At 34.3% G+C, this 24355-nt stretch overlaps 1 protein-coding gene across 3 annotated transcripts in view; it reads right to left on the minus strand.

Moving 5' to 3' along the window:
- OLFM3 (olfactomedin 3) overlaps window positions 1-24355 on the minus strand; it is a 194816-nt gene that overhangs the window by 81604 nt on the left and 88857 nt on the right. The window contains exon 1 of one of the 3 annotated variants that reach the window (XM_027579505.2): window positions 17936-18023. The exons of the other annotated variants lie outside the window; for them this stretch is intronic. The gene's annotated coding sequence lies outside the window, so the exon portion shown is untranslated. Of the gene's footprint in view, window positions 1-17935; window positions 18024-24355 lie in introns of those variants that run through there. 3 annotated transcript variants of the gene reach the window in all.

The raw sequence follows: 24355 nt of genomic DNA on the forward strand, positions 1-24355 counted from the left end.
CACATGAAATTTGAGAGGGATGCAATTCAGTCCAGAGCATATATTAATGCAAGATGTAAATAATAAGGGCGGCTATGCATGTGTGTGTGGCAAAGAGATGTATATGGAAACACTCTGTATTATCTGCTCAAATTTTCTGCAGGCCTAAAACTTCTCTAAAAAATTAATCTATTAATTTTTAAAAATTTAAATTCATATTCTAGGACACAAGAATTAAAGGAAGAAATGTAAAGTATATACAAGATGTAGCAGTTTATAATCCCTATAAATAAATTTTATAAAACAGTATTATTTCAAAAATGCTGGGCTTTTTTTCCTATCCTTAGACCACTTGTTCCATTTTGAAGCTAGGATGAGTCCCCAAAATGTTCACATGGAAGGGAGTGGGAAAAATATCAATTCTCATATGTGACTTCTATTAATCTAGTGAAAATGGCCTTGCCAATTTTGAAATAACTTAGAGCAGAGACTTCAACACCATCATTTAAGTGAGTGTTACAAACTAGATTTTAGATGACTAGCAAAACGATTGAACTTTGCTTGAAAAATAATTGGCTCAAAAATGAGTAAATGATTTACATAAATGAATGGTTTGCTCATGCTAAAGAAAATCTATCAGAATCTTCTGGCAGATTCAATGTTACTCTCCTAATTTATTTACTGTACTTCAGATTAAAGGATTTCAGAAGTAACACAAGGAGGTTGTAAATATTTAAAAGATGATGACTTAGATCAGCAATTCCTAAGGTTCCTTCTGTTTAAAATTTATTTTTCCCTTATACTTAAGATGAAGATTGGGATTGTTCATAAATATTCATTTCATGAATATCTTTCCACAACTCTCTTCCTACAGCGGAAGCCACCTGCTCTGAGCGACCTTCGTGTACAAAGTGTATTAGAGGGAATTGGCAAATGCCAGAAGGCAGTGGTGCCAAGTGTTGGATGGCTTCTCCTTCCTCCGTACAGCAACTCCCAAGGCACCTGGGCAATGAACAGAGAAATGGTGGCTTCTGGGCCACTATATAATAGTATACCCTCTAAAATACTTTTGCAAACTTACATTTACCAAAGTATCTCTGTATCCTCTGGGATGAAGAGTGGCTAAAAGAAAATGTTATCTTCAAGACAGGGCAGTCAGTTACATAGCTCTACCTCTGTTGTTTTGGTTGTATTTGTTTTAGGATGAAAACAAGTTTAAGTCTGGCCAAAGTAAAAGACAATTTAATGTTCAAATTCCAAATCAAATATTGCCACTTATCTAGTTTGTTAAGCTTTTTATATTTTGATTTCTTTCTTTTTTTTTCCCATAATAACCATTCTATCTTAATTCTATATGTCAAAATCTTTTAGGAGACTGCATGGTTTGTCTAAGTTTTCAGTACAGGCTGTAACAAATCTTTGCATTACATAATGTTTTTTATATTGTCCTGTGGGTCATAGTATCCTGTAGTGGGACGGACACAGGATAGAATCACCATATTAGCATCCCATATCTAACTAGACCTGTCAGTCTCTCAGGTGTGTGACTTGGGTTAAAATTTCAGTTTGTTAACAAACCTAATTACAGGATATCAGATACATATTTGTTGGTGTTGGATCCTTCATTGAGCCATTTTATTTTATTTTATTTATTTTTTAAGATTTTATCATTTGTCAGAGAGAGAACCTGTGCACAAGCAAGGGGAGTGGCAGGCAGAGGGAGAAGCTCCCGCTGAGCAAGGAGCCCAAGGTGGGACTTGATCCCAGGACCCTGGGATCATGACCTGAGCCGAAGGCAGACGCTTAACTGACTGAGCCACCCAGGCATCCTATCATTAAGCCATTTTAAAGAACAAATGAGCTTACATGTGAACGTTCTTTGTGAAGAATAATGTACTATGCAAAGATTAGTTATTAAACATGCAGCTAATCGCAATATTTAGTTATCAATGGTATGAACCATGGTTATTTTTAATTCATTGATAATTTGAAGCAGCCTAGAGTCAAGCCAAAACCTTGAAAATATTAACCCTTTTGTTCATTTAAGATGAACCCACAAGAGTGGCATAATCAGAACTCTTTAGGGAAAAACTAGATCCCTCTGTTTTCATCCACTTTCCTCCTCAGACTTGACAGACTTCCTGACATTGGATATGGTGACTTGACCTCTGTTTTATAGGCTGGAGAGCAGTAGATCAAGATACAGGACAATGTGTTTTGTTCTGGTTAACGATGTTCATATTTTATTGTTTGCATTATTGTATCTTAAAAACTAGTTTTTCGAAGAGCTGTATTTCCAAAATACCATTAATAAGTAAAACAAAAATCATCTGAAGTTACCTTTTTATATTTCAGTATTTGTGAGAAGATATGAGGAGAGAATGACAAATAGGTAAAACCTATTCCAGACTTGTAGTTTTCAGTACTACTTTCTTTTTTTAAATTTTATTTTATTATGTTATGTTAATCACCATACATTGCATCATTAGTTTTTGATGTAGTGTTCCATGATTCATTGTTTGCGTATAACACCCAGTGCTCCATGCAATACGTGCCCTCTTTAATACCCATCACCAGGCTAACCCATCTTCCCACCCCTCTCCCCTCTAGAACCCTCAGTTTGTTTCTCAGAGTCTATAGTCTCTCATGGTTCATCTCCCCCTCCGATTTCCCCCCCCTTCATTTTTCCCTTCAGTACTACTTTCAATACCAGTCTATTTTTTTAAATTAAGCCAAAGATAAATTGTTACAGGAACAATCTTACTAAAACATGATCTTAATTTAAGTATTTTAAGGTAAATTAGTTGGTTACATGGTGTTTAAACATTTAGACTTTAATGACACACATTTCTTTCAGATCTTATATGACACGTTTTTCATTAAAGCTTAGTTGCGATTTTAGTTGCAATTTTAATTATTGTTACAAAGTCTTAGGACTGTTCAGATTTCTTCAGAGTTTTCTGAGTAAGTTTTCTCTATTTGATAATTATGAAACTGGTTACGATGTGTATGGCAGCTGACATCACTTTAGATGCAGCGAACGAATTGAGAAGACCTCATCAGCATGCTCAGGAAGCACAATGGGAATTTAAGTGCCTTTCTCAGTAAATGTTCCAGAGAAGCCACAACTGAACACCAAGGCTTAAAAACACCAAGGCTAGTTTTTTGATAAGTCTTTGGAGAGACTCAAAGCTGGATTTTATACTTTAAAAGAGAGATAATATAATATTACCTAAAAGGAGAAGCCTCCACCATGTTTTTAATTAAGGGGATGTTATAGAGGATTGTTTATTCCAAGTCACTGGGTCAATGTTTATATGCTTCATTTGGGGATATTGGCTGGTATGGAAAGATAATGCAGCATTCCTGAGCTAAGCTCTGCCCAGATTGTTCTGCTATGGATCTCATCATTGCCAGAGGAAGCAGATATACAGTTAGCATGTAGAGCCCACAACTCACAAAGGCATTTGTACATGTTGGTCAGCCCATTAAATTATCATACCAGAGGGAAATAGACTGCCAAAAGTTGATAAATTTTTATCCAGCATCAACTATAATGATGAATAATGGTGCCATCTGCAGCATTGAGGCCCTTATCTGGCTTGAGTTTGGTGATTGTAGGTAACAGCAGGGGTGGAAATAATAGAGGCAAGATTTCAGTATCAAACTGGGCTTATGCCAGAAGCCATTACCTGTGAGCTATCAGTGTCCTTAGTAGCAACACATCTTCTGGATCAGTCTTCTGAGCAATGGCAGCAGAGGTATAGGAAGCAAGCTCATGATCGTAGCAGAAAATCTTACACAGAACTTTAGAAAACAAAGGCAACCAGAATCCTTGAAAACTGATTCTGAATTAGCTTCATTACATATTGGTTCGTCCTTTTAGGATCTGGTGTAGTTCAGTTAGCAGAAAGCAGTTATGCAAATAACATTTAAATAGACCTTATCGTGGCTTTTTAATTGATAATCATTTTGCCTCAGAGAAATGCTATTAGCTGCAAATATATACATGGTTTAATCATATTTGTTGACATATTGACCAGCAATGATTGTGAAAGTTCTGAGGAATGTCACTAAGGGAGGGAAATGTAAAGGAGTAATTTGGAATGAGCTGAATTATCCCCTCAACAAAGTGAAAGGAGAGCTATAAAACTTATTCAGAGGATGTGATGGGTCTTGGTAGACTTGTGGTAACATTCTTTTGTCAAGGACTAATGAGAATCCATTTTTGTCTGAAACAGAAAGTATGGTTTAGGGTTTGTCTATTAATCACTATATATTCCTTTCAATATCAGTTTTCATGGTGTTATTTATGTGTGCTGCTGACTCTACAGCATAGTTGAATGGTAACCTTCTGAATTTACACATATTTCTTCCTGTTCTTGATGGTATCTCTATCTTACACAAATGAGAATCTATTCTTTAAAATAATAACCTGTTTTTCAATTCAATATTTTAGCTGTTTTGCTGTATCTTAAATTATTTGATGCTATGCTCTATATCATTTCATCCTCTCTTTGTAAAAATTTTGTTTGGCATTTGTTAGATATTTTATATGTCTGTCTTGGATTTAATGAGCTGTTTTGCTTTTTGATGCAATACATTGGTTTGGTTCCAAAATACTTTTCTCCTATCTTTTATCATGGCTGGGATGTTATTAATTCACATAATAAAAGTAGATTTATATAGAAGCCTAGATTTAACTATGGATTGATTGAATGCCATTTTGATAAATATAATTTTGAATATCAAATAGCCAGGTACCTTCTATTCTGTATTCAGAAATTTTTATATAGAACACTGATACAAAGGGCATTTGGTAAATGCATTTTGTGACTCTCTTAAATATTCAGAGTCAGCACTAGGATGAACTTGTAAGAGGCAAAACTTCAATATTATGTTTTCCCTAACTTACATTCTTATTGTAAGGAAAAATTGTTTGTAGTAGATGAAAAAACTCCCATTTTAGGGAATGTCCTTCATCCCCTAAAATCTGGGATTACAAAAAGAGTAGTTGATACAACAAACATTCAGCCCTTTTCAGTCTGAAATCCCATGTTTTTCTGTACTCTTGCCTAAATATTTCAATATTGTATATAGCCTTCTTATGAAAACATGTTGAGATTATTAACTATTTCTTCACTAATTAATAGTTTCATTAGTTTTATTTTATATACAATCCATGGAAATTTAGTTCTACGAAGTATATATATATATAAAATTGATTTTATTTATTTATTTATTTATTTATTTATTTATTTATTTATTTATTTATTTGACAGAGAGAGACACAGCGAGAGAGGGAACACAAGCAGGGGGAGTGGGAGAGGGAGAAGCAGGCTTCCCACTGAGCAGGGAGCCTGATGCGGGGCTTGATCCCAGGACCCTGGGATCATGACCTGAGCCGAAGGCAGACGCTGAACGACTGAGCCACCCAGGCACCCCATATAATTGATTTAAAGCTACCATTGAGTATAAGATGCAGCATAAAAATTAATAGTGTTTTTGAAGAAAACTATATTAAATATTGATTGTGAAATAATCAAATTTTCAGAAATGTTATATCAAGAAAAATAGACTAAAAAATAGCACTATATTATTTCTACTCAGTATTAATACACATATATATTTCCTGCTAGTTCTGATATTGTTATGTAATCATACATTCAGTGTCCATATATATAGTGGAAGAGGGTAACCCTGAAAAATATCAGGCAAGCTTTAAACCAAACCCCTTTTTATGTCTGTGCCATCTCTAGTCAGCGCAGCCTTCCAATCCTGCAGTTGTGGCTACCTACATGATAGTACTCGTTCTGGCACCATCAGAGCTTTTGGAATCTGGAGAACTACTTTAGCTGCAGGGACAACACTGATGTAAGCCTGGAAGGGCATGAGGAGGTAAAGTATGAGATTCTGTCTACGAGTTTGACATCTGCTACATCTTTGTATGAAAAAAAAGTTATCTGGACCCTCTAGATAGTTCTGGATGTCACTGATCAATTACAGTTGCCAGTAGTGAGCAATTTATGAAGGTCTAACCAGTCTCAACAAAGAAGGAATAGTTGCCAGGGATGGTAAAGTTCAGGAAAATATCTGGAGATTTTATAAAGTCCACCTTCCTGTAAAGGAGTCCAATCACTCCTTCTACAGCAATGCCAGTAAGAATGATTCCTATATAGATCACACTGAGGACCAGCTACCACCCTTCAGTGAGAGTCTAAATAATACTAATGCCTGGTCTTACCATTTTAGAATGAATAAATAGTTTACCAATCAAGAGGGTGAAATTGGTACTGATTGTAGACTATGACCAAAGTCTTCAGGAAATTGTCGTATATCTGTAGCGTCTCTTTGTAGAAAACACCATGGGGATGTAGAATACCCATTGGTATTCTAGTTGTCTGAATTGGACAAGAGCTTGAAATATACCAAACCCATGCATTTCCTGGGGACCAAGAGTCTTTGTGTATAGCCACAGAAACTATAGCTGCTCAGGACAAAGTCAAGAAGTTAAGAGACCAGAAAAATGACTAGCACAAAGAAATTTCTTCCTATGTACTGCCCCCATTGCTATCATGCATCTCCCTTTACATGTCCCATTGATCACATCTGTCAGAATCTGAAGCTGGAGCTGCCAGTGGGAGAGTAGACACTCCCATTCTTATTTATTTCCTATTGTATTTTTAAATTTATTTTATTCTATTTTTTTAAATTTTTTTATTGTTATGTTAGTCACCATACATTACATCATTTGTTTTTCATCTAATGTTCCATGATTCATTGTTTGTGTATAACACCCAGTGCTCCATGCAGTACGTGCCCTCTTTAATACCCATCACCAGGCTAACCCATCCTCCCACCCCCCTCCCCTCTAGAACCCTCAGTTTGTTAAATTTATTTTATTTTAATACCAGTGTAGATAACATACAGTGTTATATTAGTTTCAGGTGTATAATATAATGATTCAATAATTCCGTACATTACTCAGTGCTCATCAGATATGGAAATGCAATTCACGGAATAAGAAATACATGATCATGGATTTAGTTCATTTAATGTACATAATGTATTTAAATTTACTAATAGGAAAAAGAAAATTTGAAAAAATTCCTCTAACCTTATTAAAATGATAAGATCTAAAACATCTCTTAAGTTAGTTTAATGTGGGAAACTGGCAGTCTCTTACCCAGCTTGGTTTGCAAGGATAGAGACAGAAAGTCATGTAAATTGCTAAAATCTCTTGTAAATTCAGCAGTGTCTGTTAAAATTCTACTAATCCCACAGTTCAAACTATTGCAGAGGAAAATCATCAGTACATAAGGATATATGTACCATGCTTACTACTGTCCAGGAATATGAATACCAATTAATAAGGTAGTAGTTACATACATTATCATATATTTGTATTGTATGGCAGTATGCAGCTATTAACATGAATGTGTTTTATATACAGTTATTGACTTGGAAAGATTCTTATGTTTTATTTTTTAATAGATAAAATCAAATTGCAGGGTAATTATGGCATCATTCATTTTTATTGGCTAAAAAGAGAAATAAAGAGGAAATATATATGTAGTAAATTTGTATAAGTACTTGTGTATACTGATCTGGCAGAAGAAACATGTAAAAATATACATAAAATTGTTAGTATTAATTAACTAAGGGTAACATTTGAGGGAACAGAAAGATGCTTACCTTTTTTCTTTGTATATTTGTAATATCTAAATGTATTATTTTTGTAATTTTAAATATCTTTTAATATCATTTGAACCAATAATTCTACTTCTCACAAGTCATCCTAAGAAAATAATTGAAAATCCAGGAAAAAATATAGAGCAAATATCTTCATCTATATTCAAATAACTACTAAATTGGGAACATCCCCCAAATCTAAAGAGGACTGATTAAATCACATTGCAGTCCTAAGTATGATATTCATGGGCATTAAAATTGTGACTTTCAAAAAGCTTTTAATGATCTGGGAAAATGGTTATGATAGATATATTTTAAAGATTTATTTATTTATTTGGGAGAGAGAGAGTGTGTGTATGCATGAGCAGGGGGAGGGGCAGAGGAAGAAGGAGGGAGAAAAATCTCAAGCAGACTCCCCGCTGAGTGTGAAGCCCAATTCTGGGCTCTCAGGACCCTGAGATCATGACCTGAACTGAAACCAAGAGTCAGATTCTCAATCAGCTGAGCCACCCAGGTGCCCCAGTTACGATATATTAAGTAGAAAAACAAGAACAACCACTGCACACAGGTAATAATCTTAATGCTTTTATAAAAGCATCTAGTGATTTTTTAATTTCTCAAAAGAAAATATAGCCAACATGAAAACACCAGAATGATCAGAAATTTTGTGAATTGTTTAAATGGGAGTTGGTTATTCTTCCAATCAGTGTAAAGTTCCTGATATCTGTATAAAAGAGTTAATTATTTCACATGCGTATGCACTATGGTCATTATGCAGAAAACAAAATTGAACACACAGACAAAACCCAGTAAGGTTTGTTTTCGGTGTGCTGAATATAGAGAAAATCCTGAATTCTAAAACTAAGTGAAGAAAGAACCATTTGGTTCATGCTTAAATAATTATAAAAATATAATTCATGAAATAATTTGGAAAGATAGAAGTTCTGTACTAATGAAGAGAGGTCGTGGCTCAGCAAATCTGAGACAACAGGATAGGTTATTACCATTGAAATAAATTAATCTTCAAGCAGCAGCTATTTCCACTTCATAGCCAGTAGTATAAATCTTTCAGACCTTATTTAATACACAGCATAATTGTAATCTAACCAAATATTTGGATAATCTGAGAATTTTATTTAATAAAACAGCCTCTCGTCCAATAAATATTAGTAATACATTAGTTTTCATAGTGGTGTAGCAAATTTATCTTCCTAATGATTCTGGTTGAACTACTGTCAGAACCCTGGAGTTAGGTTTTGGTGGGAGAGCATATTACCTCTACCCATCTCTTAGAGTTAAGAAGGATTCTGCTAGAGATTTTAAATTTGCACATAATCCACCCCAGGAATCAGTAATTTAGCAGGTAAAATGTATAGTGCCTTCTTGTTTGGGTTAGGCAGGGCAATCTAAATCTTTTGCAGATATTCGAAGAGAAAACTTTAAAATGGTCATTAATTCTGAAAGAAATAATAACATACTTTGTCAAGTATTCCATACAAGGAAGATAGACACAGTATGAATAACATGCTAATTATTGCTAGATGAATGTACTAAAATAAAAGCAGTAAAAATAAAATGTAAGCAGTAGAGGAAACGAACAAAAATACTGACGATCCACTGACCACTATTACTCATAGGAAGCACAGTTTTTTATATTTGGATCAGTTTCTCACACGGTATTCCCATTTTAAATGGATTTGTCTTTTTTTTCACTTACGTTCAGAAGTACTTTTAATACTTTCATGATGTGATAAATAATAGTGATCAGTATTTATGTGCATTAGATCATCTACGTTAATGCCAGTTTCATTTTTGTAAAGCTAAGTATGGTGCTTAGCTATTAAAGAGAATAGATGTTAATGGCAACATTTCTGATGAGCTTATGCAAAGCTATCTACAGTTAATATTCATGACTAGGGTTTAACATTTCAGATTTGGCATGGACATTATTTACTGTGACAATCATGAGATGTAGTGATATTTCACTAAGTCATAGAATCATACGAAACTGTCATCTTTTAAGGATAAAAATGTTGAATATGGTCAACTTTATATGGTTTAACATAATCTTTATTTCTCACAAGTTCTCAAATTTGCCTTCAATACACTTTGGATAGTAAAATGAGGCACACTTAGGACAACACTTTTTGTTTTTTCTAATGAATGACTAATTTAATCATATATAAAGCTCACAGTCCTTATTAGCTCAAACTTTATATTTTCTGTGTCTCTGCTGGATGAGAGTAAGAGTGTATCCTGAATGAAACTCTATTTTTGGTAATAAGTGACTCTGCAATTTATTTTTCCTGCCTAAAATACACTGGTGTGCCAAGCCAGGGAGGCGTTAAGTCTGGCCTCAGTTCTGTACCAGAATGCCTGAAGAAGTCTGGGGAGGTGGTAAAGGTTTTTATATTCCCTGCCTCCCCACCTCTTCTTCTAACATGCTGGTTAATATAGGAGACCTGCAGCAGATAATTGGCCAGATTTATTTTTCTATTCAAAGATTTCGTCCTCAGAAGCTTGCGAACAATAGCAGTTGAGCAATAGATTCAATAATTCATTGAATAATAAATTAAAAGTTGCACAGTTATCTGACATTTACCCTTTCCTGAATTTCTTTTTCAAAATACAACCTTTGTAGGAAAAAAGTGATCACTTTTTAATGTAGAAAATTGAAAATTTTTACTTGGAAAAATTTAGTTTACATTATGTTCACATATCTTGCCTCTTCCCTTCTTTTTCCTACCCTGTTCTGTCTCTCTCCGTGTCTCTTCATTTTAATGTCCAAGACTATTGAAGTGGACCAAATAATCTTGCCTACTCATGTTTTTAAAATGGTGAAAAAAATTACATTACATGCAAAGTGTAGTAGCTATTTCACTGATGCCCAAACCTACTTGCCTAACACCCATGCATTGCTCGCCACCATTATCCTCGCCTCAGTAAAGAAACCACAGTCTGATAGAACCCTACCGAAGATAGTCTGTTTATAGCAAATATTTGTCCTCCTTATTCACCTTCTAATTATTTCACAAATTAAAGGCAATTGTATTCATAATTAACTGTTATTTTCACCCTTAATGTATTTGGTGAAGAATAATAGAGAAACAGGACTTGAGTTTTTCCAAGTAGATTGTATGGTAGATTGTTCATTCATTCTTTCATTCATTCGTTCTACTGAGGAACCTCAATCCCAACATGCTTGGTCCCTCCTGTAGGTGAAAAGATCTTTAAAGGTCTTTGTGAGCCAAAATGTGGCGACTAAGAAAGCTGTCAAACTGACAAAGATGAGCACGACCAACAAAGCTAACTTCACTTGTGCATCAGTTGGCATAAATTTGGTTTCCAGTCAGTTAATAGAAGATAGTCCAGAGAACTGGAAATAAACTAAGTGGCAGACTAGTGAGATGTCAGAAGGGACATGATTATTACAATTTGATATTTCGTAAAACAATCTCTTTTGCGATATTAACAGTCTATATACTGAGACCTACAAAATGGAATGTATATAAATTATCTGGTTTATTAAATCAGTGTTGAGATTTAGTCCAGATAATTTAAACCCTTAGAATAATTTTTCAGGTAGATTGACTTTTATTCATTTTATGCTGTATAAACTCAGAAGAGAATTGCACTTTCTCAGAATGTGTCACTTAATATTTTCTGTTTTAAAAAAGAAATAGAGTTTATAGCATAAGAATGACTATTTTAATATTTGCCTCTGTGTCACATTTAAATTCTCCTTTTAAAATTCATTTTAAATATGTTTCTCAGTGCAGTGGATGCAACAATAACACAAATTGTAACTGTATTTCAACAACTTAAACTATTTGTTCTTTAAGCATCTTTAACACAAATCACATGCATTAAAAGGACAGTTGCCTTGAGTGTGTCATTAGCCCACTTGGAAATGTTTTCTCCAAGTGGAGCTGGAAATACATTTATGATGTAGAAGCACCTGAGAGATTTATTTTATTCAGAACTCTCAGGATATAGAAGTCATGACCCCAGTATTGAGCTGTTTACCTTTTACAGAGAGAATAAATACAAATACCAATAGATGTAAACACTGCTTGCTTTCAGGTGAGCTAGGAGTGGAGTGACTAAACAAGACGAATGGGTTCAGGGTTTTAACATGTTTATCTGTAAACGCTTTCCTAGGAGTCTTTATGTCCTTGCACATGCTGCTAACCTTTTTTCCAACCTCAATTGCTGGGATTGATTTCTTCATCAATTTTACCATGGCCCTAGACTAAATTCTTTTATTATTGGCTTATTCGTTTGCAATCTGTTGTCTTGTTTCCTTCCAGTGGATTCTGCTACAACCCCAAGCCTCCAATTCAGTCGCTAGAGATAAATTATGCATATCAGTACACACTGACCAAATTGCTTTTTATTAAGCCATGATTTTGACCTTAGACTCATGTGTTACTCCGTTTTGGTAAGCCTCAAGGAGATTTTCGTGTGTGTGTGTGCTTAAAATAGGCCTAAATTCCATGCTTCGGTCATCATTTTCCAAGAGTCTTACACTAATGTTATATATTAACGAGAACTTTTAATGATTTTTTTTTCTTCCATTGAAAACTCTGTCCCCTCCTTTTGGACCTAATTCTGGACCTTTGATCCACACAGACACCTCCTGAGAGGATGTTGAACTGTTTGGCAAGGTCCCTGAAAGACTGCTTTACAAATAGTATGGTTTCACTATTATGTCATTAAATTAATTTAATAGGCCATGAATACCTTTTAAAATTGAAATGTAAAAGAATATCAGATTAATTTCATAATTTTTACATTTGTGGAATAGGTGTAGGAACTGAGAAATTTTTAGTCTCATGTGTGCTTGCTTGTGGTAAATGTATATTACTTATTCTGCTTTGTGTTTGTGAAGCTTTAAAGCAAGAGCAAGGTTTCTCAGGCTAGAATCATCAAATGGCTCCATCTAAAAGGTAGATGATGATGATGATGGTAATAATAATAATAATAATAATAATAAAATTGTGGGTAGCATTATTTGCTTAGATTGGCTTTTGTAATATAACATATTTACAAACATATGCAATCCATGTGTATAAAGGTTAGGAATAAATTTATTATTCATTTCATTCCTAGATAACTAAAAAACTAAACAATTGCAAGTAAAACTTTAAAACTAAAATAATAAAGTTTAAATTAATAACATTAATGTGGCATACACAGCTGCTTTCTTGAATTTAATTTGACCAGGCTCTGTTTAATAATATAAAGATATATTAGCATTTAAAAATTTTCATTTGCTATTGATTTTATCTTTTAATTTTAAGAATGTTGTATCATCCTGGAATCACTGTCCTGGTCATTGTAGTTAGTATGCCCACTTACTGTGACTCTGACTACTAATGAACTGGTATAAGTTGGTATGTTCTAGAAAGAGTGGCTGCAGTTCTTACACTCACAATTTGCACATGGTACTTACTGCGGTTCTGCAGGTCTCTCTCTTTTTTGGATTTAGCATGCTTATACCCTCTGCACACATATATCTCCATTTTCTGATCATTTTTTTCTATTTGAACTGAAAAATATCTTTGTTTTATATCATTCCTTGACCTCGTTTAGCCCTCCCTAAGTGCAAATGCAGTAAAAAGCAAAAACAAAGTAAATGCAAGCAATAAAATCCTACTGCAAAACTAGGGTAGAAGATGCTCATAAATAATCCAGAATACGATTGGATTTAACTCCTTTTTAGCTTATATTTGAAAGAAAGAACACAAAATTTAAAACCTGTCATTAGAATCTTTCAGAATATATTCATGGACTCAAGAAGTTCACAGACCTCAATGTGGAAAACTTGCCCTAGAGAATTCCTCCAACTTTTTTGATTGCAGGTGTGTGTGTGTGCGTGTGTGTGTGTGTGTGTGTGTGTTTGTGTGTCGATGAGTGATGTATTTCAGTTACCTATAGAAAAATAATCTGTGATAGCAAAAATATTGAAAGAAACAATGGTAACAATGTATGAATTTATAAGTTCAAAATTGGCACTATCAATTTCCCTAAAAATAGATTAATCACTACAAAAATATTTAAAAGAACAGATACCATTACCAGCACAAGATAGCAGTTATGACCTCCTGATAACAAAATGTTCTATGGCTTAGTAGAATTCCAATAATTTGTATTTGCATATGTACATGTTAAACTTTATAAAATGTTTAAATATTATATAGCAGAACCCTAAATTACAATACTAAGTAAATGCCCCAGTTTTAATTTGTGAATCCTAAATTGTATTAATTCTTTTAGCAAGTAACTAGTGTAGTCCTCAAGTGAATATGAAAATGAAGACCAATGGAAAATGTATGAAACTAAAGTGTGTATTTTAAAAAATCCATTTATATTCAAAGGAGTCCATGTGGGTAGTGAATTATACACTAGGAAATCCTGCACTAAGAGTTTAAATATAAAATTAGAAAAGTTATACATTTACCAACCTTTAGGGAGGTAAAGAAAATTACTTTAAAACATAAAATTGACCTATATGTAACTAACTAATCAGTTCTGTAATTAGTACAGCCAATAATAGATTAACCTAATTTAGGTGACCCCTCTGATGCAGGCAGGAAAATCATTATTTTTAAAGTAAGTACAACTTTTAAGATTATAATTAGGAATATAGTTTGTAAGATCATAAAAGGAAAAAAACCTCTGTTTCTAAGGCAACTTTCTGAAATATCTTTTGAGATAAATCATATTAACAGTTAATACATTTCTATTAAGTATCTACTCAGCTTGAAAAACTGTGTTTAAAAGCAATATGTATATTATATTTATATATGGCTTTCTTTTATCTATCTTTTAGGCACTTATTTATTTGTTAGTTTTGGGATAGAAAGAATTTTCGAAGGAATTGAGTCATCCTCCCCTAATGTTTACCCATATTGGAAATATCCATAGCTTACTAAAAAATATTTTAGAGAGGTCAGTCCACATATTGTTTTATAGAGGATGATTTTAAAATATTAATATTTTTGAGCAAGTATTGTGTAGGAGATAACATTGGGTAGAATACCTCATTTCCTTATTGTCACAGATTTTAATATTGAATCACATTGCATTTCTTCCTTGATGTGACTTTACTTGGAAAAGAGTATATTTACTTCACAAATAGGATTTTCACCTTAGGTTTATCATTTCAAAATAAATAACTGTATTCCAAGAGAAAAACATTTCTTAACTATGTAATATGTTTTCAGACTGTGCCAGGATATAGGAAAAAATAACAGAAAAGTTAAAGTATAGTTGCTTGGCATTTTCAAATTGCATCACAATTTCAAAATGATCTTTAAGGAAAGAACTTAAAAGAACTTAATGGATAAGGATGTTCCAGTTGGGAAAATTAATGGCAATTCTGTGTCTTTTGGTATTTATGCATGCTAGACAAAAACAAATCTGTTTTTCCATTTAGTAAAGCTTCAAGGACCATAAACAAATGATTTTAAAATATTTCATGACAATTCAACCTCTAAATTCTAGTCTAAGTTAGAGATTTTTAGGTCATATAATGGATTAACAGATTAATATGACCTGGGTCACATACACTTCAGAGTGCAGTATAAATTGAAACATTCAGTCTAGGTTTCAAAGTTTTGCAAAAAGGATTTTTTTTCCAGGATGTTTTGTTTGGGGCCTCATTATGACAGCTACGTTTTTGCTTACTACTGGTCAAACACATTACTGAATTTAATCTTTATAAAAACTTTCTAAGGTGGGTAATATAATCTTTTTTGATAGATTAGGAAACTGAAGGAGTTTAATAAGATTAAACTACTTACCGTAGGTCATATAACTAGTAGGTAGCAGATCCAGGGTTTGATTTTTTACTGATTTCAAACACTTAACAATAATAGCACTTTTAATTGTGAAGTGATTAGAAATTTCAAAATTGCAGTGGGTGATTAAATGTAATTCTAAATGATGTTTCAATCTGACTTCTTGATGTTTAAGTAATTATATTGAATACTGAGTGATTTGGGGAACTATTTTTATATCAGCAAGTATGAATTTCTAGTAAAAGAAAAAAAACAGAATTGGATGATAAGATTAGAAAACTCTGAACATTTATTTAATTCATTCCACAGGGATTTATAATGATACCCTAGAGTGTACAATGGAAAAAGGCAGTTATATTAGGTATCTATTGCTGTGTAACAAAGCAACCCAAAACTTACTTGTTTTAAACAGCAAACATTTATTATCTCACAGTTTCTCTATGTCAGGAATCTGGGTACAGGTCAACTGTATGCTTGCCTCAAGGTCTCTCACAAGGCCATAATCAAGACTGGAGTTGCGATCATATCTGAAGGCTCAATTGGGGGAAGATCTGTTTCCGAGTTCACTTTGTTGTTGGCAGGACAGGCTCACAGGTTGTTGAACTGATGGTGCATTTCCTCTCTGACTATGAGCCGGAGGCTGCTCTTAGTTCCTTGCTATGTAGACCTATCTCTATGGCAGCTCACAAATTGATAGAATAAGAACAGGTGAAAAAGAGAGGCTGGGGGAGCAAGACTGCAATCGAAGTCTCTTTGTAACCTCAAAATGAAAGTGTAATTTTATCACTTTTGCATATTCTGTTCATTAAAAGGGAGTCACTAGATAGGGCCCATAGAATTACAATAATAACAGGCAGGGGTCTTTGGGGATAATGTAGAAACTTCCTACCAAAGCAAGCAATATTTGTTAGTTGCTGGTTAACATTTGGCATTTGAATTAAGAGTCTTACAAATTAGCCTACCTTTTATCTCATGAGTTAAATCTATAGGAGTCTCCCCAAAGGAAATGATTCTTATCCAAAAATAATTTTTAATTGCAAAAGAAAGGAATTTTCAATAAAAATAGATTGAATAAATACAAAATGGATTGAACAATACATTTATATATGTTCAATATGTAAATAAAGTTTAAATGTGGAAATTTATATATATTTTACTTAACATTTAATATATACAGTTTTATTTACTAAACTTCATTCCAGTTTTTGTTCTCATGTTAGCTCCTGAGAGAGGACTTCTCTACCATATTATGGCCCTAGAATCTTAGGTTGGATGATAGAAGTTGAATTGTCACAAGAAATTTTAAAATCCTTATTTGAAATAGGACATTACCTTACTATGCTTTATTTTTTTTCCTATTGCTTTTCAGAGTCTGATATTATATTATCCATGAACTTACTTATGTGTTTAATATTTCCCTCAGTAGAATGTAAGTTTCAGGATGGCAGGAAGTTTGTCTACTTTGTTCATTCCCTGTGTACCAAACATCTAGATGGACATAGACTTAAGAAATGTTTACTCAAGAAACAAATGAAATGCATGCACAGATTGGAACATAGGAGAAAATACCTAACTGGCCTGCAAGCCCATGTCATATTTGATAAGGAAACTTTTCCCACAGGAAATGATACTTGAGCTAAAACAAACTGGAGTTAAAGGAAGGGAAGGTCCTGAATTCATAGTAATGCCAGTCTGTATATTTATTTGATCTTGCCTAGAAGTTCACGATCTGGATGACATGAAGCAAGCATTCGCGGGTTGCAGTTTGGCTGTGGGAAATAAAGATGCGGAAGCAAGCAAATTGGATGTTATGGCAAGAAAGTATTTGGAGTGGGGAAATCATGCGGTCAAAGCTAGACAGTGAAGGAAGTGAAGCCAAGAAGGGGCTCATAATGTAGAAGAAAATTGTAGAGTCAGTGGATTGAGAAGCTCCGTGTGGTCAAAAACAGGTAAGAGAGTAGCATTTTGGAGATTATGATTGAAACATGAAGCATATTTGTGGTGAAAAAGGCAGAGTGGGTCATGGATGTGGGTGGCTACAGTAGGTTGGATATGAAAGTCAATGGAATCTACTTTTTGAGTTCGTTCTAAAATATTAACTTTATAGATTTAATGAAAATTTAGAAATTTCTTTCAGAAGTGGATGCCTATATGTAAACAAATTGCTAAACATATTTCAAAAATAAGGTGAAATGCAATGGGTATTCATGACATTTTTGGATTCTCTGTGTCCTTTTCCTTCTATTTATCTTTAACCATATTGCTATGCATAAGTCCATGTCAACAATTCAATTTATTACTATTCTCAGTCTTTTATATGGTATGAGAGATGCAAAGAAAAATACCATGAAATCTCTTCTTTTAATAAACTGGTTAAGACTAATACTAGTTAAGACAGGCAAACAACATTGTAAATGGTTTACATTATTTTGGACATGCAAAATAAACCGACGTCATACCAGTTGGAAGAATCAGGGAAGACTTCAGGAAAATTATATTTGAGCAACGTTTTGAAGAATGGATAGAATTTTATCAGTCACGTAGGATGAAGTGGAATTTCAGAAGGACACAAATACCTGAGAGAAAGCAGTGGAGATAATCAGGTGTAGCAGGCATGTGGAAAAAAGTGAGCAGTCTGTATGGACATGGGATGCTTGGGGTATAGAGACATAGACATGGGGTATAGAGACCTGGGACATGGGGTATAGAGACATAGACATGGGGTATAGAGACCTGGGACATGGGGTATAGAGACATAGAGCTGGAACGGTGAGATAGAGGATGAGGCTACAGGAATGAGTTTAGACTTAATGGAGTCTCTGAAGTTTTTCAGGATGGCTAGTGGTATGATCAGCAAAATGTAAAATGGATAAGGAAGTGGATTGGAAGCAAGAAAACCAACTAAAGGATTATTGTAACCACAAAGGAAGAATAAAATCCTGAACTAGCATAATGGAATTATGAGTGGAGGAAGGTATATAAGTGAGAAATATATGGTGATCTGTAGACCTGATAAATACTGAGTTGTGAGGGCAACTGGAGAGCAGGACATTAAAGACAATGCCTTGATTTGAACAGAGACGGTGGTGGTCCTTTAACAGAAATAGGAAAATCAATGGAGAAGTAATAGGGAGAATGAGTTTGATTTTGCCTGATCTAATTTAAAATGTTACAGGTAAATGAAAGTGAGAAAGTACAGTGCACAATTGGGAATGGAGGAGTAAGGCCATACTTAAGAGTTTCAGATTCATGAACCATCTCAACAGAGAGGAGAGTCAAAAAACTTCAGAATGAATGAAGTCAATTGGTAGAGAGCAGAAAGGGCTAAAAACAGAACACATCTTTGATCAGAGAGATTACTGTTGAATATTGAAAGAGGAAGAGGAACCAGTACCAGAGACAACCCGGGGATGTCTGGAAAGAAGAGGTGAATGATGATGGTACTCTATAACCTAGAAGACAAATGAGAGATTTCAAGAAGGAGGGATTGTTGATTAGAAGGTCAGTAGTAGTTAGGAGAGAATAATTTCAATATAATATTCAATATACTCATTCAGTAGAACAGGTTCACATTGAATCCTGATTACAAGGGATAAATTTGAGGAGTCAGTGAATTTTGAGTAAGTGGAGGCATCAAGATGTGCTCTAGTTCCATAGTTTTGGCAGCAAAATAAAGCGGACAGATGGTGTGGAAACTTGAAATATTTGCATCACAAAAATGAAATGAAAAATGATCATGTTTGTCACCCAAAGCGGAAAGAGCTATGAAGTATAGAGCAAAAGATATGCCTTTCTTAAGGGAATTTGAAATCTGAAAAACTCTTTGAAACAAAATATATTTTTAAAAAGATAAAAAGTTTTTCTTACAATAATAATCATTATGTGTCACAATGAAACTAAAAGAAACTAGGAAGTTTAGAAAAGACAGAGGTCAGGAGTCCAGATTAGAAGAGAAATAGTTGCAAGAAGGAAAATCACGGTCATCAGATTATACAAAAAGTGAAGTGGAAATGCCAGAAATAACTGTTATGTTAAGGAAACACCAGTTGGGGGCGCCTGGGTGGCTCAGTTGTTAAGCGTCTGCCTTAGGCTCGGGTCATGATCTCAGGGTCCTGGGATTGAGCCCTGCCTCGGGCTCCCTGCTTCGAAGCCTGCTTCTCCCTCTCCCACTCCCCCTTGCTTGTGTTCCCTCTCTCACTGTCTCTCTCTCTCTTTGTCAAAAAAAATAAATAAAATCTTAAAAAAAGAAAAAAGGAAACACCAGTTGTTTGGTCCTAATTATAGTAATCAGTAAAAAAATAATATCTACTACTTGTTTAGGGGTTACTGTTTGCCAGGAACCATACTCAGTAGTTTACATGCGCTAACTCATTTAATCTTTCCAAAAGCTCTGTGCAGTATGTGCTGTAAATACTTTCATTTTAAATGTAGGAAACGGAATCTTTAGTCAATGTGACTTGTTCAAGACTCTCAGTGAGAAATAGGACTGCGAATCAAACTCAAGATTTTCTGGCTCCGAAGCCTTTACCCTTGATCACCATGCTGAGTAGGTGGATTGACAACTTGAGGATACAAGGGATTTCTCAGCAGCTGTGGTGATTCACTGAAACAGCATGGCTTGAAATGTATTGTATTTAGTCTGGTTTTGTGATTTCTTCCAGCAGAATTTGGCAGCCTTAGGACAGAGAAGATAGTAGAGAATTTCAGGAATTGCAGGATAAATATTGCAAAAGGACAAAGGAGAAGAAAAGCTGACATGAGAGTTGACACTTACTTGAAATGACTGGCATTAGAATCCAATCTGGGGAGGAAAAGAAGAGAGGCCAAAAGAGAGTAGATAGTTGGAAGCACAGGGAATAATCAAGGTTCTGGACTTCAACACGAAGGACAAGGAGAGAGTGAATAGGTCTGAGCAAATGAACAAGTGTATTTTTTTTTTTAAAGATTTTATTTATTTATTTGACAGAGAGAGACACAGCGAGAGAGGGAACACAAGCAGGGGGATTGGGAGAGGGAGAAGCAGGCTTCCGCTGAGCGGGGAGCCCGATGTGGGGCTCGATCCCAGGACCCTGGGATCATGACCTGAGCCGAAGGCAGAGGCTTAATGACTGAGCCACCCAGGCGCCCCATGAATGAACAAGTGTATTAAGAGAGAAGTTTCATTCTTTCAAAAATATTTTGTGCCAAATAAGGGCCACTGTGGCAAGCCCTCTGTATACGAAAGTTAATTAGACATAGTTCTGTCCGAGAGAAAAAAAAAAAGTTTAATGTGGCTGAAGTAGAGTGGAAATGGGGTTGCTACAGTTATGGAGTTAAGGAATGTGAGACCAAGGATAGGCGAGGATTGTAGTCAATGCATGATGTTAATTACTGAGTTGGTGAGATTGATAATATTGGCTTTAGATAGTTAGACACAATATAGTTCCTTAATTTTGCTATTTGATACTTTATGATTAGTGATGCTTAAGAACTGTTAAAATCTATGCATTCTCTCATGTCCTATCAAAGAAAAACAATTCTTGAAATGATATTGTGAACTTACCGTTTTATGTATTTGGAGATATGCCTTTCTTAAGGGAATTTGAAATCTGAAAAACTCTTTGAAACAAAATATATTTTTAAAAAGATAAAAAGTTTTTCTTACAATAATAATCATTACGTGTCACAAATTATTTCTAGTTTATTTTGAAATGATTCTCTGATTATAGCAAAGTAACATGATTGTGTTTTATTTATTAATATACTGCTGGAAATATCTACACTTCATTCTACTTTTCTGGATTTAAATTCCTGTGTTGTTGTTCAGACAGCCTTGTATACAAAAACAAGGTATCACTTCAATTTCCATAAAACCAAGCTTTTGCAAACCTTACTGTTATTTACTATAACAACTATGTATTATATATGTGTATATATGCATATATATATATATATATAAACTATAGCAACTATTATTTACTAGAGAATATGGACAATTGTGGAATATTTTTTTCTGTTGATTCAGTTATCATTATAGTTTGCCAGGTTATAGTTCTCTATATTATATAGTCTACCATCATATGTTTCCTTGAAGAAATTATTTAGTATCATCAAAAAATAAATGGAAGAAGTTTAAGAAGTAATATTCTTGAGTGATTGAAGATGGCAAAGGCTTTGGTCAGGGTAGTTGGAGCAGAGCTTCAAAACTAATCATGTCAAGTAGGAGGAAAAAAATCTTGACTTTATTTTAGGAGCCAGTCAGAATTTATTTGTAACATTTAACAGGATCGGGGAAGGAAGGGATGTTCCGTTCTTCATTTCTGAAGATGCAGCTGCTGGCTGCAAGTCCTAGACTGAAACATGGTCTCCAGTTCTATAAAAAGAGTGAACGAGAATGAATTTGTCAATTTCTAATTTTTAAGTAACTTGGGATATATTGTTTATTCTTTAATGTGTGGATGAAAGCTAAATCTGTTTTAACACTTCAATAAATGGCTAATACATATATGAAAACTGTGTATGAACAGAATTGCCAAAAGCCGGTAGCCAGCAATACAATTCAGTAATGACAAATGACTCTTTTCAAAGGGATTTTCTTCTTGGAAGGTGCAAACGGATGGTAAACAAATCAAGGCAAATAACTTTCTATCATTGAAAATAACTTAAGACTATGGAAATCAGCCATCCAGAAAAAATGAAACTGCTGACATCAATTCTCTTTCCATCTGTTTATCTCTACTCCCCACAAACTCCCCAATGACCACCACCACCAGCACCCAGCTGATATATTAAATAACTTACTGTCAGCACGTGGTGAACACAGACAAAACTTGTTGTCTTTGGACACAAAAGAATGTTAAAAAAAAAAAAGTGAGAAGGCCTGAGGAAGTATTTGTTAAAAATTTTTTTATTAGGATAAGATAAAGGGAAACTTTCCAAAGATTTCCAAGACAAGGTTTTGGTAGGGATGTTATGGCAACAGGGGTTTGATGGGTGTGCATGTGTAACAAATATTTTGCATATTTCAGGGTTTTTGTTTTTCACTAGTAAGCCTTCAATCATCTACTCTTAATCCTAGCTTACATTCTCCACTCTCCATGCCACCTCTCCTTCCATATTGCAACACTTCAGTGCAACCACGGAGGAAAACGCCTCCCCCAGTTTTTAAAACAGTGAAAGTCATCTCAAGACAACCAGATATTCATTGGATTGCAACTGACTCCAACTGAACTTCCTGGAACATCAAAATCTCATTAAAACCAATCATTGAATAAGAATGTCACTTAGGATACACTTATTGATGGACTCAGGCCAAATGTAATTTAATACTCATAATCCAGACTGGATATGGAAAACTGTTAACTAGCACAGGTATTAGATTGCCAAAAGAGTTATTTTACTTTTGATCTGTTTACTTCTTGGGGTAAGCCTGAAGTTTGCTCTGTAAGGGTTCCCCTGCTGATTTAAGAAAGTTGTAAAGTAAATTTCTCAGTGGGGTGTGATCATTAAGATAACAGTTAGTTTCCAGGGAGTAAATAAATCCGCTGAAATTTACGATTGACTGCATCACAAGGAGGAGGCACTATAAAAATTGTGATCACTAGCTTTCAGAATTGGGATTGGCCATTAATGCTTAAAATCACAGCTGCAGTCAGTGTTTTCAAGAGTTCCTGGCAGCAGCTCGGATCTATGAGAACACTCAACAACTGGCTAAAAACTGCCTTTAAGGTTTAATGAATAATTCAGAACCAGAAATAATCTGCCTCTGACTTGGAGCAGAGGACCGCAGTTCTAGCAGTGCAAGCAGGGAATGATCTGTTCTCATCATATTAACTTTATAAGGGCTTTTTTCCCCTTTACTCTCTGGTTAAATCACTAGTAACCAGAGAGGATCAGGGGAAAACTCTTCCCTCCACATCTCGTCTATTTTCTAAAATGAGTGGTAATAGAGCTGAATTTAGAATGCCTTCTCCCTGAGGAGCCAGGGGAGGAATAGCTACACCCTCCCACACCCCCAGTAAAACTGGAGATGTTTCCGTGACTGGTAAATCAATTCCACGGAAACTAGGGTGTAGACTCTCTTGGAGAAATGACTTATAGCAATAGTTCCTCTTAATGATTTGGTGTTAAATATACTTATAAAATGCACCTGATTTCTTGTATCATTGCTAAATTACTGAATTAAAACATATATACAGTTATAAATGATATGGGCCTAAGTTTAACCCAAAGCCTAGCAACAGTGAAATAATTTTAAGTATCTGAATACAAATCGTAGGTCTCAATATTTCCAACTGTGCATTGCCTAGATGCACATGTATGTTTTATATTACCAAGTATATCATCTTAGAGGTAATTTATTTTAATGCTCTTATTACATATGTAAGAAAACTGGGATCCAATGAAGTTAAATAGTTTTTTGTGATGAGATGGTAAATGGAAAGCTGGGTCCAGGATGTAGGATCCTTTGATTCTAGCCTAATCTTTCCATAATTATGTGACTGCTGTATTTTACTTTATTTTTTATTTATTTTTTTAGATCTCAAGCTATTTTTTTAATTTTAAAACATTATTATAAAAGTAATACAAATAAAGAAAAAATATACTAAATACTAAAGAAAGACAGTCATCCATTTATTGCTCTGCCACCCTATTATAAGAACAGTTAGTAATTTATTTTGTCACCCTTTTATTATACGCTTATTATTTTTTCTTTAAATTTTTATTGTTATGCTAATCACCATACATTACATCATTAGTTTTTGATGTAGTGTTCCATGATTCATTGTTTGTGTATAACACCCAGTGCTCCATGCAGAACGTGCTGCTTGGTGTATTATTTAGAGCCATGATCTTACCCATTCACACACTTTCATATCTTGCTTTTTTAATTAAATATT

This window comes from Zalophus californianus, chromosome 4, assembly GCF_009762305.2.
Source record: "Zalophus californianus isolate mZalCal1 chromosome 4, mZalCal1.pri.v2, whole genome shotgun sequence".
Taxonomy (NCBI): Eukaryota; Metazoa; Chordata; class Mammalia; order Carnivora; family Otariidae; genus Zalophus; species Zalophus californianus.